Source organism: Heteronotia binoei, chromosome 4 (assembly GCF_032191835.1).
Source record: "Heteronotia binoei isolate CCM8104 ecotype False Entrance Well chromosome 4, APGP_CSIRO_Hbin_v1, whole genome shotgun sequence".
In the NCBI taxonomy this organism is placed as follows: domain Eukaryota; kingdom Metazoa; phylum Chordata; class Lepidosauria; order Squamata; family Gekkonidae; genus Heteronotia; species Heteronotia binoei.
The window spans coordinates 44339469-44357142 of record NC_083226.1 but is presented as its reverse complement, the minus strand read 5'-3'; the positions used below and the strand labels follow the sequence as shown (position 1 = coordinate 44357142).

General features: G+C 38.5%; 1 protein-coding gene across 5 annotated transcripts in view; it reads right to left on the bottom strand.

The window, feature by feature from the left end:
• The window catches only part of LINGO2 (leucine rich repeat and Ig domain containing 2), an 888319-nt gene that overhangs the window by 145216 nt on the left and 725429 nt on the right, over positions 1-17674 (bottom strand). The gene's annotated exons all lie outside the window — the stretch shown is intronic.

Sequence of the window (17674 nt, the reverse complement as noted above, 5' to 3'; positions counted from 1 at the left end):
CTGGATTCAGATCACATGGGCTCTGCAGAGCGTCTCCAAGTTTCAAACGGAATTCAGAGGTATCCATGGCTCTATCTATTCAGCCTTCCTCTGCTGATAGGAAAAGGTAAAGAGGCTGAATCTGATATCAGGAGTTCTGAAGACTTTGCTTGAGCAGCTCTCATGGTAAGTTATGATAGGGTACTCTGCACTAAATTTTAAGGAAAAAGGAGATGTGTAACATGGGTGAAGGCAGTCCCTCAAGTATCCTTAGCTTGGACTGTAAAGGATCCTTACAGCATCTTTTGGAAATGGATTTGATTTTTAGAGCAAGTGCCATTTTTTATACTACATTTTTATCTCTGCTCATGTACAGAGATCCAAATAAAGAATGTATGAACAAAACATCAGTTTTGAAACATACTTGTCAAAATACAGTCCCTCTTGAAGATGGTAGGTGCAAGGCCAACTTCTCTTCTTCACTTGCATACTTTAAAGTCAAAAACAGGGGGTTTAACTTTCTGTATGTCTTTATCAGCTGAAGTGCCACACATGTATCTACTCTGTTTTCAGTAAATGAGTGCAAAAGAAGGATCTTCATTAGTGAGCAACAGCGATTTTTTTTTCTTTTTTAGGTTGTGTACATCAGCCCTGAATAATAAATTATTAGAAATCTCGCCCTCTGATGAAGAGTGGGACGGTTACAATCAGTTTCCAAGGGATCCATTTAAATTGCCTTGCCTACTAACAAGGATAAAAAGCTAGGGAGAATGTGCTTGACCAGTTGTTCCAAGGTCCATCCTAGTTAATGGAATCCAGCCAGGAAAGCTGAAATCAATACTGACTGGGGTTATCAATGGCTCCCTGTAGTACTTATGGCCTTAAATCTGCAGTAGTTTGGCTCAAGCTTGTAATAAACAACTCTTGACTTTGAGTTGCTTGCATAATTAAATTAGTGCCTAGTCTCCAGCTTGTCTTTTCAGAAAAGTGTTGTCAAACTGTTTATTGCCACGAAGCTTCACATCTGCCTGGAGGCTCTTATATTCCTAGTTCTGTCAATCTTTGTTTTTTCCAAGAGGTATACAGCTCCAAAACTGCTCCTGTGACTCTGGTCAACAGCCCATGCCTAGATATTAAGGGAAAAAAAATATTCTCTTGGTTCTTTTAATTCTTCCACTGACTTTTGATGCTGCAGATTGGATGATGATAAATCCATGAGCTGTCAAGACTTTCAAGTACAGCTCTGGTTCTGCTGGGGGCTCCTGCCTTATTTCATTAATATCGTAATAGGTGGGTTCAACCAAAGTGGAATATTCTGAAATTCATGTTGCTTTGGTCTTATCTACCTGGCATTCATTCTGTGTTTTAATACTACAGTCACAGATATTACGTATTCCTGTGATTCCTTTATTTCCACAATATTTTAATTCAGCAGTGGCCAACTTTTTTGGCCACCAAAGACCGAAGTATGAGATGGTGCCATGCTAGTCTGTCTTCTGTGCCACTGACTCTAAGAGTCCTGGTACAGTTTTGCCTGTTTTCTACTGAGTTGGAAAGCAACAAGCTGTCCACTGAATTGGAGTGCACTGACAATGGTACAGACAGGAATATAAACTTGAATCTGCCCAAGCAAGGCCCATACGTCCAGCATTGATAGAATCTCAGCTCAGTGCTGCTCATGTTTTAATAGGTTGACAAATTTGGGGGAGGTTCTATGACTCAGTGGTAGAACATCTGCTTTGCATGCAGAAGGTTCCAGGTTCAATTTTTGGAACCTCCATTCAAAAGGATCTACCAGTAGGTGATATGAATAACCACTGTCTAAAAACCCTTACCCCAAAATCCCAGGCTAGCTTGACCTCAACAGATCTTGGAAGCTAATTAGGGTTGGCCCCAGTTAGTACCTGGAGGGGAGACCACTAAGTAAGTCCAGGGTTGCTATGCAGAGACAGGCAATGCCAAACCATCTGTGTTCATTCCTTGCCTTGAAAACCCTAAAGGGTCACCGTAAATAATCTGTGACTATTCCTATATATGTCAACACTGTATGTAATAGGGTTGCTAGCCTCCAGGTGGAGTCTGGAGATCTCCCACTTTTACAGCTGATCTCCAACTGGCAGAGATAAGCTTCTCTGGAGAAAATGGATGCTTTCAAGGGTGGATTCCATGGCACTGTACCATGCTCACCAAAATCCATCCTCTCTCCAGATCCACCCCCAAAGTCTCCAGGTATTTTCCAACACAGACTTGGCAACCGTAGTTACACACACACACACACATGAATGCACAAACATGCTATTTCTCAGCAACTTATGCACTCTGGTCCAGAATAAAAAACCCTGTTTTTGCAAACTACGTATTCATGTGGGGAATATTCTTTTCAAAACCAGGGCAGGGCACGTTTGTGAAAACTACTAACCCACGGATCTAATATTTGGTATGTACTACAAAACATTCCAGAAAAATCAGCCTGACTAGGAGTGAAGAAGTTCTTTTATATATATATTGTGTTCCTTACTCCACCCTCTATCCACCTGAGCCATTTTCCCCCCTAGGTTTTCTGTTACATATCTGCATACCTGGCATTCTATATTTTGCAGTGCCAGACAACTTAATTTTGGCCAACTCAGCTTTTTCCTGGCTCAATTCAGAGTATTAATATTCCTTTGACAGTCATAAGATTAAAGTGTTTTTTTTAAAATCATGGATATTTTATCTCTCTTAGTTATGCAAAAAACCACATTGGGCAAAATGGCTTTCTCACCATCACTATTTAAGACAGGAGCCTTCTCTCTTACACAGTTCATGCCACCCCAATGACTGCCTGTGTGTCCTCAGATGCGTGTTTTCAAAACAGAAATAGCATATTTAATTTTTTTAAGCAGCCTGTGGGGCAGATTCTTTTTCCCCCCTGAAACATCCATAATGATAGAGCTAATGAGTATGCCCTGAAGTGATTTATGCTGTTCTTTTGCATCTGTAATTTATGTAAAACAGTTTTGCTTTCATCTTACCTGAAATTGGCTCATCTGGCTTCCTAAGGCCTTCTTTCTAAATTGGCAATCCTATATCTAGACTGTCCTGCCCTGTATAGGCCAGGATAGCCTGATCTCACCAGACCTCAGGAGCTAAGCAGAACTGGCCCTGGTTAGTATATGGATGGGAGACCTCCAAGGAATACCAGGCAGGTAATGGCAAATGGCCTTTGTTAGTTTCTTGCTTTGAAACACTATGGGGCACCACAAGACAGTTGCAACTTCACAACAAAAAACAAACAAAAATCTAGACTGCTTAACTTCAGACTGTAGGTGGGGGGTGGTTTTTGTCACATGATCAAATATTCTTTTGGGACAAAGGGAGCAAACCCCTCCACAAGGAAAACTAGTTGCAGTTTGAAAGCTTATTGCCTAGCATGCTCCCTGACATACTAGATTTCACTATGCAGGGAATTTTCTTACATGGGAATACAGTTACTTATGTGAGGCTCCACTTGCTGTCAGAAGACCAGCTCCAATATATTCTTTCATCATTAGTGAGAACAAGGTCTAACTATATCTGGAGGTACAGGACCCCAAATGCTTTCACATGACAACTGTTTGCAAGTAGATTTCCCTATTCTTACACAGTAAAAATTCAGTTACACAGCACGTTACTTAGTGTGTGTGAATGCACCCTCTGTTAGTATGGGGTCCCTGTGCTGGATTTCCTGGGGGAAAGCCACCATTCCACAGTTTCTCTCTAGTCACAATACAATCTTTCACCTACCCTGTTATTATAGGATTCCATCTACATGGCTGATCATAATCCCTTGATGAGGAGAAGCATCCACCACAGCACTACTGCATATTCAAGAAGCACCCATGATAGAACTTCAGGTGATTCCTCCTTGCTTATGGTCTGCAAGAATGTGTGGGGACCTTGGCAGTCTACAGCTGGGCCATTCATGTGGGAGAGGTACATGCAGTTACTAAAATGTTGGAGGTCACTTTAAAAATTAGGATCATCATACAAATCATGGTAGCTGCATATACAGCCCCCCCCCCACTCCTTGGCAAAAAGCCACTGGTGCAAATAGTGTCTCCCCATAAATTTGCTATTGGCCTATCTGTTCCCCAGGCTACAACAGAAGTAACTTTGCTTGGCTTAACAGTCTTCCCTCCTTCCTCTCAAAAGCATAGGTTTGTAACTGATAAATGGGTTTCCCTCCTTCTTTTATCATCACATTAGTCCTATGAGGCATTTTTGGACAAGACAGTGTGATACTCACGGTCCCTCAATGAGATCTATTGCTAAATTGGGATTTTTTTAAAAAATCCCACTTTTCTTTCAAAGAGTTCAAGGGCAATATACATGGTTTCCCACTCATTTTACCCTCACAGCACTGTGTCATAAGATAGGCTAAGAGTGTGTGACTGGCCTAAGGTCACTCAGTGACCTTCACTGTCCTAGAAAGGGTATTAATCAGTCCTAGAAAGGGTATTAATCCAATTCCTCATCTGATAGTACAATTGCTACATTTGCTGATTCAGTAATACTTTACACACAATATTTTTCTGTAACATTTTCTTTTAAAAATATACAATTCTGTATCTTGCTTTGAGATGTTTGCAGTTCACAGTTTCCATTCAGCTTTTCAAGAAGGGAACTGATGCAGGTAAAGTTGAGAAAGAAGCTACGTTTCTATAGCTTCGAGGATGGAGAAAGAACAACAATGCAGAACATGTGCAGTGCATGAGCACTGCCAGCTGTTTCTACTAGCAGGAGAGAAATGCTGGAGGGGATACCTCCCTTCCACCCTTAGAGAAACAGTAGGCGCCACACAAATGAGAAGAGAGCATAATCATGATGGTGATGCAATAACTTAACAGGGGTTCTGTGAGGATCAGTTCTTTGCAGCAATGATAGTCTCTCACATCACTTATCATCCTGACCTGATTTCTAATTTGTGCTTTCAAAAGTTACTAGGACTTTTATTTATAGTTTTTCTAGTTGTTTCTCTCTCTATCCCACTGTTGCATAGAAACAACACAGTCGCCAAGGAAACAATGACATAACTTCCAAAAGATTCAAGGATCACCACCTGGCGACTGTAAAATTCTATTGCTTTAAAAATGTCTAGCTCATTGACAGATTGACAGGGAAATACTTCCCCTGCCAATATGCATCACCAGCTGTACTCACAACTCCATGGCAGAATTACAATCTTTAGTGCATGGCATGCTTACTTTGACTGCAATTAGTCAATACGATCTGAAAAAATTAACCTGACAAAAATGGAGGTGTAGAAACTACTATAACCACCCACAGTGGAGAATATTCACACCTGTTTCAACCATATGTGTAAAGATTTGCCTCCCTGTTTGTTAGTGGAAGTGTGACATAGCCTTTAGTGTAGACAGCTACTGTCGAATTATGGTTAGGAAGCTGTTGTGCATTGGTTTTGACTGCTGGTTCGTTATGTGTTTTTTGACCTTGAAGCATAGTTCATTGCCGTCCAGGATCCTGATGCTTAGATTCCAATTAGCTGTTTTAGAATCAGCCGATCAGGATGCAAGGAATTTCTCTCAGGAAATGCAAATGAAAGATCCTGGAGAGACAAATAGGGTGAATTGCTGCCCACATAAGGGGGTATGGTTAACTCAGGCCAAATGGATAAAAGGAGTGGTGTTGCCTGTTTGTGTTTAGTTCTGCTCTTGTTCTTTCTTACCTCAAAGGTGGCTGAACTCATTATATACCAGTAGCATAAGTCCAGGGCTGAGACATTTGGGTTCAAATCTCTACCCTGCCTTGAAGTCTACTGGATGAACCTGGGTCAGTGATTATCTCATAATTCTAACCTACCACGCAGGGTTTTTGCGAGGGTAAAATGGGACACAGACAGCCCTGTACTCCTCTTTGAGAGGACTGGTGGAATAAAAACATGTGAGAGGGTTCTAAGGCCTCTCAGTAGCTTGTGATGATGATGCTAGCATTTTAGGTAGTGCTGCAAAGTTCCTGGAAAAATGGGAACAGGCTCAGTAAAGATGTAATGCCATTTGAAGGTGCCATTTCCTCCAGGAACTGATCTCTGTAATGTGAGCATCAGTAGTAATTCTAGAAGAACTATAGCCTTCACCTGGAAGTTGGCAATCCTAATTCCAAGCTTTGTGAAGGCAAATCTCCAATAGTCTGTACTTAGAAGAAAACTGACCGGACAAAACTGCTCTGAATCTCTCTGTGTTTCAGATCACGTGTGATTAATCCTTGAAAGCACAATATATTTCCAGCCAACGCTCAGGCTGCACAGTGCATAGCTATCATTATAAACCATTTAATTTCCATAGCCAGCATACAAATTCCTTTGCATAAAAGCTGGGTGACCACCACACCTGTATTGCTAATGCTACTAGTTATTATGAGGCGGAGAAAAACAACCACTGTAAACACTCAGAAAAAATACACAGCTTCCGCTTTTTCGTTTTTGCAATTTAATGTTGAGCATATATAAGCTTTATATTTTACTGAGACTTCACCTTTTTTCAACTCAAAACAGAAATGAAACCCTGCACATTTATTCTATAGCAGGACCACAGATACCCATTGATTCAGTAGCATTTCTGTTGCAGCAGGGTGTGCTTAGATCTTAAGTGACCTTCCGTACCAATGCGATTCAAGGTGGTGAAAATAATCCAACGGGGAGACTCCAGGACCCTTTCCCAGATCTCAGGAGAATAATGTTACCCATTCCTCTGCAGCTCTTAGTGCAATGGACTTGAAAACTAAACTTTCCAAGCAAAGAACTGAAACAAAGACTAAAACACACAACTTTGTGTGCATTTGGGTAGAATATTCAATGCCTATTAAATATACACAACTTGCTTCATTAAAGACAAATCATTTGAAACAAGGTCAGATAGGAAAGGGCATGTATATTCATGAGGATTCTGTCAACCACATTGTTTTTGGCAAGCAAGGTAGGGAAACCTGCACTACAACACCTGAATAAACTGGCAACCGTTTTTTATTTTTTTTTAAAAAGAAGCTTGTTTTAAATCTAAAAGGAACGAGGTATATGTGGTTTTTCTCAATGCTGATAAATTTAGCGGGGAGCCTTCTTCCTTCCCCCAGTCTGAGAATGCAAATTTCAATGCAGCAGACCTAGTTTGTTGCACATTGTTAAATTAAATTAAGGGCCGTGGGTTCTTTTCATCTGAAACATTACTTAACAATGGATTTAAAATGAAAGAGATGTCACACACACAAACGCAGTGAAAGTAAGTGATGGAGAGTGGATGCAATTAGATCCACATGAATGACTCAATATTTAGGCCCTTCTATGCCACAGTATGACTCTCCACCATCCGCCAGACCAGTGGGCTTTAACCTTTAATCCACTGCAATCCACCAAGTGTGAAGCATTATCATAAAATGGACCTCCCGCCAAGTCAGAAGTAAAAAATTAGGACATGAAAAAACACCTCTGGCTTTTGGTATATACATACAAAAAAGTCACAGATCTCCATGAGGCCCTTGTTCTGGATGACCATCGTCCAACTGCTTAACATTAAGTCTGATTCCTATTTGTTGTGCAGCACTTTTTAAGGGCCTGGGCTAGAAACCTATGATTTATCCTCCTGGCAGGGTGAGAAGCATAAAACAATATTCTTCCTCTGGCTGTCAGATGTGCAAGTGGGGAGAAGGGACTGCTCAAAATCCTGAATCTTTATTTGCCTCCCAGAGTTCTGCAAGCCTCCCAAGATTCATATGTTTATTTATTTCCTTTATACCCTGGCTGGCCCTAAAGCGCTTTATATTGTTCTCCTCTCCTTTATTTTATCCTTGAACAACTCCGTGAGGAAGAGTAGGTTAAGAGGGTGTGAATGGCCCTAAGTCACCAAGCAGGCTTCCATGGCAGAAGGGGGATTTGAACCTGGGTCTCCCAAATCCTAGTTTGACATTCACACCATTACAACACACTGGCCCTCAAGGGCCATTCTGTCCCATTTCCTAATACTAGATAATGCGTGGGTATATTGTTCCATAATTACCAAACTATTGGTTGGAGTGTCTTGTGGAAAGTTCATTTAAGCAAGATCCAGTGAACACAGATGTGAGATTCCATGATCAATGGAGCTTTAAAAAGTCAGATTTTACATATTCTTTAACATCGTCTGAATGGAAACTGACAAACTAGGAAAGAAATCTGACATTATGGTGGGGAACTCAGCAGAAATGCCAACTCAGTGTGTAGAAGTAATTAAAAAAAACCCCTCCATGCCCATGATTAACTATAACTAGAATAATAGGCCCTTTATCTAAATCAATAAAACACCACTGGCTGAATTTATCATACAGTGTACAATTCTGGTTACAGAATCCAGTGCAAAGCTGGAAAAGATGATGAAAAAGCAACCAAAATGATTAAAAGGCTAGAATACCTTCCCTACAAAGAAACATGACTGGGGAAGATTTGGAAAATTAAATGGGGACATGAGGAAAGTTAAATGGGGACACTCACAATCTGCCATGAGCTGAGCATGAAAAAAAATCTGTTCTGTTAACACCAAAAGTTGTGGTTGCCCAATGTATGTTGACATGAGCATTTTCATTTCCACGGTTGGGAGGGTCACTAACTCCAGACTGGGAAATACTTGGATATTCTGGAGGTAGAGCCTGAGAAGAGTGGGGTTTGGGGCATAATGTCATGGAGTCCAACATCCAAAGTGTCCACTTTCTCCAGGTGAACTGATCTCTCTTGTCTGGAGATGAGCTGTAATAATGAGAGCTCCAGCCACCACCTAATGGCTGGTAATCCAGAGTAGTATGTTTCTTTTACACCATTTTATGCAATTTTAGTGTATATGTTCGCTGCCCTCATCAGCTTCATTAGCAAAACTGTGTTTGTGAGTCGACAAATGCTAATGAAGAATTTAAAGTTTATTGAAGAAGTTAGTTTTAGAGAAAATTTTCCATTCACTCCATAAGAACTATGTAGAGTTCATAATAAATGTCCTCAGGGTCAACTGAGGGCACCAAAAATTCCATGTATTTAGAAGTTTCCCTTCAGACTTATTCAGGTACCAGCTAAAAGAAATAGTTACTATTCCACAAATTAACTTAAGAAGATAGTCCTCCTCAAACCAAGGACTCCTGCTATAAAACCTGTGGATAAAATCACTCACAGATGATGGGGAATCAGCTGGGAGTCTTTTCCACACTAACACCTCAGCAATCTCAAATAAACTTGTTGTAGTCTGAAAATTTTACAGCCAACTTTCCAGCAATAGGCATTGCATTGTACGTGTACAAGTAATGTGTACCAGGGACTGGCTAAAAAGTGGAAGAGCATCTCGTCAAACTGGATGAGTGAATAGGAAGGTAGCAAATTAAGTTCTGCGTAGGCAAGTGTGAGACAATGCACAGTGGAGCTAAGCATCCTGAACTTTTAAAATAGATTCTGATGGGGTCTGAACTGGCTGAGAGTGATGCTGATTCCTTACTAGCAGTTGCTCTTCCCCTGGGCTTCTGCTTTTCCTGGTTCAAGCAATCAATTCCCCATAAGTTGCTGCATGGGTGCATTTTGACCCGCGGCTCCTTCCAAGTTCCCTTGCGGTTTCTGGATCTCTAAAAAAAACAAGAGTAGGAAGCTGCAAGGGCAATTGGGAGGGAGCCACAGGTCAAAATGCACCCATGCAGCAACTGATGGCGAACTGATTGCTTGAGCTGGGGAAAGCAGAAGTCTGGGGGCAGAGCAACTGTTAGTGAGGAATTGGTCTGAGAGAGACCTTGGGAGCTATACTGGACAGCACAATGAAAATGTTGATTTGGCATGCAGCAGCCATGGAAAAGGCAAACTCTATGCTGGGGTTTAATGGGAAAGAGATTGAACTACACAGTGAACTTGCAAAAAGAAGCTCTTCCCTCCCCTTCAAGATGGGCAAGAACAGAAGCAATGCTTTTGATCTGTCTTCCAAACAGGAGAAGAGCAGTTTATTATTCTTCCTTCCCTTCCTAGCTGGGCATGGACACAAACAATGCCTTTAATGTCTTTAAGGGCACGGGCAAAAACAACATCTTCATAAAGGTAAGAAAGAGTTAATTTCTCTTCCCTCCCTATAAACAGAGCAGGGATAGTTGCAATGCATTTAATCTCTGCATCACAAAAGGGATAGCAGAAAGAGCTCACCTTTCCTGACAATCTGGGCAAGGACAGATGCAATGCTTTTAATTGCTCCATTGCAAAAGGGAGAGGAGAAATGGCTCATTTCCTTCCTGTTTTGTGCAGCCCATGCAAACAGGGTGGGGTGAGGAGAAGTTAAGGGAAATCAGTTGAGTTTTTGATCTCTCACCCAATTTGCTGCATCTCAGCCAAATCTACGAGGCACCACAATTTCCCATGACAGATCAGAACCTTGCTTCCAGCTGATTAGCTGGGAATTTGATCCTGATTCTCTCCCCCCCCCCCCGCAGCTTTGTTTGGTACTAGGATTGCTAGGTCCCCCCCCCACACACACAACTACTGGTGGAGGATGGAGGGGGATAGAGTTGCCAGCTCCCGGTTGGGAAATTCCTGAAGATATGAGGATGGAGGGGAGCCTAGGAAGGACAGGGACCTCAGTGGGGTGCAATGCCATAGAGTTCACCCTCCAAATCTTTTCTTCAGGGGAACTGATCTCTGTAGTCTGGATTGGCTGTAATTCTGGAGGGATCCCCAGGTCCTACCTGGAGGCTGGAATCCCTACCGAGTACACAGCAAAATTTCCTCAATAGCTCAAAGGCAGACTCCCAACTGATTACTTCCACCCCCCCCCAACATATTCACACTACTAGAGCAATTATGAGAACCAGGGAATATAATATTAACGTGCTAAAGAGATAACTGATTTTGATTGTACTCTGTATAGCTGAATATTGGTTTGTCTGATTTTAATTTATGTCAATAAAGGTACTGACTGACTGAGCAAATGGAGCACTTTCTCTTCTCAGTCTATTGTAAGAACTGTGCTAGTTCTTCCTACTCAACCTATAACCTCTTCCTGAAATTAAAGTTTTCCTACATAAATAACTCAAGTGTGAGCACAAAGCCAACTCAGTGCATTTGCCCTCAAGATACATTTGCAGAGATCTCTCCTCCTGCCACTTTCTTTCCAATGTTCCTGTTATGACAAGGACACAAAGCAAAAGAAACATATCAATAAATGTTTTTTGAAGGAGCTGTTGTTCGGCTTAAAGGCATTTTTTAAAGAAAAAAAAAAATGTGTGTTATGGCAGAGATCAATAGAAAGATATATAAAACCCAGTCCTTCTAGGCTTTTCAGAAAAGTAGGCAGCATAAGCTTCTCCACTTTGAGAACTCTGACATCCTAGCTGGAACTTCTGATCATTCTGAACTTTGTTTCTTTAAAACATTTTTTAGTTATACGGTGAAAAGGCTTGTGCCAATGACCTAACTTTCATACGTCACAAAGCCCTCTAACTTTTGAAGGACTTCTCTTTCCTTAGACATCACCAGGACATAAAATAATTGATTTTCATGGCCCACCTAGTCAATTATCACACGTTAACCCACCATATTGGCTTTGTAACATCCAGACTTTCCTATTGTAACACATCTACATGGGGCTGACTTTGAAGATAGTTCAGAAGCAGCAATAGCTTCAAAATGCAGCACAGAAGATCCTCACTGGGATGTACTTCTTTGATCTTATTAAGCCTACAATATTCCACGTGTACAGACTTCCACTTTGCTTCTAGACCTAATACAAGCTGCTGCTTTTAACTTTTAAAGCTTGGGACTATCTGGCCTACCTAGGACATGCACTGGGGGACTAGGGATGGGCATGAACTGTCACAAATTTTGGCCGGTTCATGGTTTGTGAATGAAAGTTCAGTAACTGAAGTACTGTGATGTTCTTCCATGAACTTTGACGCAATTCATGGTGGCTCATGAAAAGCAGAAAGACTGGGCTTGCCCCTGCTTTCTGCTCTTCACAAGAAACAGAGGAGCGGCCAGGAGCAGGAAGTGGGTGAAGTGGGTGAAAGGAATGGGTGAAGTGCCTCCAAAGGGTACTTCACCCCCTCTTGTCTGCTGGCCATGGAAAACTGCAGCCAAAAGAAAGGAGGAGTGAAATGCCCCTTGGGAGGTACTCCACTCCCATATATTTTTAAAAAGTTTTAAAACAATTTTATTTAGTAACATATGGTAACAATATCTATTTCTTGCATCATTAATAACTTCTTTCTATCTATCCCATATATTACTTTCTAACCACCCCTCCACCTGTTACTTGACCCCCGCCGGTGTTATTTACTTAAAATACTAATATTTAAAGGTACCCTTAACTAATAAAAACAAGATTAATATTCTTCTTCCTTCTAAAACTTAATCATTATCAAAAATTGTCCAATGTCCATTTATTTTCCACTCTTTTTCTACATATCTTCTAAACTTTTTCCACTCCATCTTAAAAATTTCTAAGTCATAGTCTCTTAAAATTCTTGTTAATTTGTCCATTTCACTCCATGTCATAACTTTTACAATCCAATCCGATTTCTCTGGTATTTTTTCTTGCTTCCACAACTGCGCATACAATGTCCTAGCAGCTGAAACCAAGTATCTTCTTTTGGAAATTTTTCCATTTGTAATCCCAACAGAAAAGTCTCTGCAACTTTCTTAAATTCGTATCCCAAGATCCTAGAAATTTCTTGTTGAATCATCTGCCAATACTTTTTTGCTCTTTCACAAGTCCACCACATATGGTAAAAAGAACCTTCATTTTTTTTACATTTCCAACATCTGTCTGGCATCTTATTGTTCATCTTTGCCAACTTTTTTAGGAGGCATACACCATCTATACATCATTTTAAAACAGTTCTCTTTAATACTATGACATGTCGAAAGCTTTATAGAATTCTTCCACAAATAGTCCCAAGTTTCCATCTGTATTTCTTTATTTACATTAATTGCCCACTTAATCATTTGAGATTTCACTACTTCATCTTCCATAGACCATTTTAAGAGTAATTTATATAATTTTGAAATTAATTTTTCATTGTCTCCAAGCAGAACTTTTTCCATTTCTATTTGCTGTTTTCTTATTCCTTCAGTTTTAATATAATTTTTCACCAAACTCTTTATTTGTTGCATTTGGAACCAATCATATTTATTATTCAGCTCTTCAGCAGTTTTCAATTCTATTTTGCCACTTTGTATTTTTAATAGTTGATTATATGACAGCCACTTTTCTTCACCCGTCTCAGCTGTTATTTTTATTACTTCTGCTGGCACTATCCATAACGGTTTTCTCTCATCCCCATATTTCTTATATTTCATCCATGTATTTAGCAAATTGTTTCTTATATAATGCTGAGAGAAAAAGTCATCTATCTTTTTTTCCCCATAGTACATATAAACGTGTCAGCCAAATTTATTTCCATGACCTTCCAACGCTAAGAGTTTTTTGTTTAACAGCGTCACCCATTCTTTTATCCACACTAAACAAACTGCTTCATAAAATGGTTTTAAATCTGGTAATTGGAATCCTCCTCTCTCTTTTGCATCTGTCAAAATTTTCATTTTGATCCTTGGTTTCTTCCCAACCCACACAAACTCTGAAATTTTCCTTTGTCATTTATTAAATTGTTTACTGTCTTTCACAACTGGAATAGTTTGAAACAAATACATTATTCTTGGCAGAATAGTCATCTTAATTGCAGCTATTCTACCAAGCAATGACAAATTAAGTTTATTCCATTTTATCATATCTTCATCCATTTTACGCCATAGCTTCTCATAATTGTTTTTAAACAAATCAATAGTCTTCATTGTTATCTCCACACCCAAATATTTTACCTTAGAGGTAACTTCACAACCCGTTAGCTTCTGCAATTCCTTTTGTTTGCTTATTTGCATATTTTTACATAGAAGCTTTGATTTTCTTTATTAATATAAAGTCCCACCAGTTCTCCATATTCTTGTATTTTAACTAACAACAAAGGTGTTACTTGTATGGGATTTTCATTTATAAACATTATATCACCTGCAAATGCCCTATATTTATAAGTAAATCCTTTTACTTTTAATCCTTCTATTTCTTTGTCTTCTTGGATTTGCATCAGTAAAATTCCAAGAGTCATTATAAACAACAGTGGGGAAAGCGGACAGCCTTGTCTTGTACCTTTGCTAATTGTCATATTTTCTGTAAGATCTGCATTTATACATAGTCTTGCACGTTGTTCAGTATATATTGCTTTTATCATCCTTATAAAGTTTTCCCCCAGCTCCATTTTCTCCATTACTGCAAACATAAAGTCCCAGTTTAAATTATCAAATGCTTTCTCTGCATCCACAAAGAATAATGCAACTTCCTTTTCTGGATGTCTTTCATAATATTCCACGATATTTACAAAAGTTCTAATATTGTCTCTTATTTGCCTTTTGGGAAGAAACCCCGCTTGATCCTTTTTTATAAAATTTATCAAATGATGTTTAAGGAAAACTTTCTCCAGTAGAACACGGCACTTGATCCCGAAAGACTCTACAAACCCTAATGATGTTATCAGCCGTGAAAACCTGAAATCTTTGATGTTTAAGCTGTGCTGCCAATATTCTTGTATATATTTTATAATCATTATTTAATAGTGAAATTGGTCTATAATTTTTTACATTCGTGACATCTCTATCTTCTTTTGGAATCAACGAAATAACAGCTTCCTTCCATGCATTAGGTATTTTCCCTTTTATTCTTATAATGTTCATCAATTTCTGAAGTTTCGGTATTAAGTCCTCTTTGAAGATTTTATAAAATTTAGCTGTATATCCATCTGGCCCAGGTGCTTTTCCATTTTCCATTGCATTAATCGCTGCTTCAATTTCTATTTTTTCAATTGGATCATTCAAAACTTTTTTCATATTTTCTGTTAAAGGTGCTATTTTAATATTTTGTAAATACGTTTCCATTTTTTCTTTCTTTATTCTAACACCCTTAAATAATTTGGTATAGTACTTAAAAAATTCTCTTTTTATTCCTTCCTGATCTACCAACTGTCTTCCATCAACCACAATTTTATTAATAATTTTACTTTCTCTCTTTTTTTTTCCAGTTGCCAGGCCAAATACTTTCCAGGTTTATTTGCTCCCTCAAAAGATTTCTGCTGTAAACTTTTCAGATTCCATTCCAGTTCTTTATTTAACAAATGTCTCATTTGTGTTTGTAATATTGTAATCTTCCTCATAATTTTCTTTTTCCCTGGTCTTTTTCTCAGTTCCCCTTCTTTTTTCTTTATTTCATTTTGAATGTCCAACATCTGTTTTTCTTTTGCCGTCTTGTCTTTCTTATTCAATATAATCAATGTTCATCTCATTACTGCTTTATAAGCATCCCACACTGTCTGAAATTCTATATCTTCTTTATCATTTATTTGGAAGAAAACTTTAGTTTCATTTTCTAGAGATGTCACTATTTCTTTATTCTGTAGTAAATCTTCATTTAATCTCCATCTTCTCGACTTTTTAGACAATTTTGTAATCCACATTATTGGGTTATGATCAGCCCCCTTTTTAAGGTAAAATCTCTATTTTCTTTGTTATAAGGCCTAAATCTTTAGTTCCCCACAACATGTCAATTGTGGAAAAAGTATTATGTCTTGCTGAAAAAAAGGTATAGTCCCGTACTTCAGGGTTAAATTTTCTCCATATGTCTTCCAGGTTTTCTTGTTTGACCAATTCAAAAACAGACTTTGGCAATTTTCCTTCCTTATTATTTTTTCCCCCAGACCTATCCAGTGTATTCTGGATTGTTCCATTAAAATCCTCTATTATCAAAACTTGATCATATGTCATTTCATCAAATTATTGTATAATGTCTTTTTTAAAAAAGCATCCTTTGCTCCATTTGGTGCATACAGTCCCAATAACAATGGTTTTTTTGCGTTTATTATTATTTCTACTGCTACAAATCTTCCATTTTTATCTTTAAACACTAATTTCGGCTCCAATTCTTGTTTAATATAAAAAAATCACTCCCCTTTTTTTCTGTTCAGCCAATGAATGAAATTCTAGTCCTAATTGCTTATTCCATAAAAATTTATAATCCTTTTGTTTGATATTACTTCTTGTAGACAAATTATATTACAATTTTGCTTTTTAATCCAATGAAATGATGCCTTTCTTTTTTGTGGTGAATTTAGTCCATTTACATTCCAAGATAATAATTTGTAATCCATCATGGTGCAAATTCTTTATGTTCTTCACAAAATCTATGCAGTTCCTGTGTGTTTGTAATTGTAATCCTTTTTCCTTGAAGTTCAAAGCTCAAACCTTCAGGTATTATCCATCTATACCTCATTTCATTGTCCTGTAATTTTTCTGTCAGTTTCTTGTATGCTCTTCTGTCATTTATCACTTGTCTTGGCAACTCCTTCATAATTCTTACTCTGCTGCCTCCCACTATCATTGTCTTTTCAGAATTTTTATTCATGATCTTTCCCACCATTTCTTTTGTCATATATCTTATAATCACATCTCTTAGTAAATTATTTTTTTTTTTGGCATAAAGTGAGTTCACTCTATACATATAGTCATACATATTTCTAGTCCCTTCAGGATCTCCCTCCAAAAATTTCGCAATTATTTTTATTACATATTCTTTCAAATCAGTTTCTTCATCCTCGGGTACTCCTCTCAGACGTATCTGGGTCTCCATCAATTTGCAGTCATGAATTGCCACTTTTTCTTATATTTTTAACAAGGTGGAATCATGTACTTTCACTTTCCCTTCCACCTCATGCACTTTCTTTGCTGTTACCACAGTCTCATTTCTGAGATCTTCTATATATTTTTTTAACTCTTCAATATCTTTTCTAATTTCTTTTTTGGAAGCAGTTATCATCTCCTTCATCTCTTTCATTATCCTGGCTTCCATTGCATCTAACTGGTCATGCATTTTTTCCAGTGAAGCAGTACTTGCTCGGGTTTGCTTGTGGTCTGACATGTAAAAACACTGAAATTTTTGACCTCACCAAATTAAATTTCAACTATCAGGTTTAAAAGAGTGAAGCTTGCTTTCTTCAATAAGCTTAATTTCACCATCCTCAGAGCCTCCCGGGCTCAGATATTAATTTTTAAAGTTTTTATTTTCTCCAAAATGGTGGTTGTGACTTTCTGCCTCACTTAAATTTTTTTTCTTTTTTCTCTAAAGGCTTCTAAAATAGTTATTAACAATAATGTCCAATAGCATTTACCTTATAAATGTCCCCTCTGTCGGCTCCCCAATTTTTAATGTCCCGAACACTTTAAACATTTTATTTAAACTTTAGCCTCCTTGCAATGGCCGCCGATATTTTTCTATGATTGTATAGTCCTAGAGTAGGCTGGCTGCTTCAATGATTTCCCTTTTCCATCCAATGCTTCCTGCTTTACTTGCCACCAAATCCCATTTTCGCTGGTAGAGAGATCTCACGATACTTGACGTATTTCCTGTGTTGACTGTGGGAGTTGCAATTCTATGATGATGGGGCTTTTTCTCAAAAATCGCAAGTAGACAAAACAATAAATTCCTTTCCACTTTTTAGCACTGTCCTTTAAATTTACAAAGTCCAAATTTTGCCCCTTCTTTCAAGCTTTCTAGATTTTAATTTCCCACCATTTTATTTTGTTTACCTTTAATTAGTCCCGGAATGAAAGATAGAGATCTGTACCTTTTCTGTAGTTATCCAG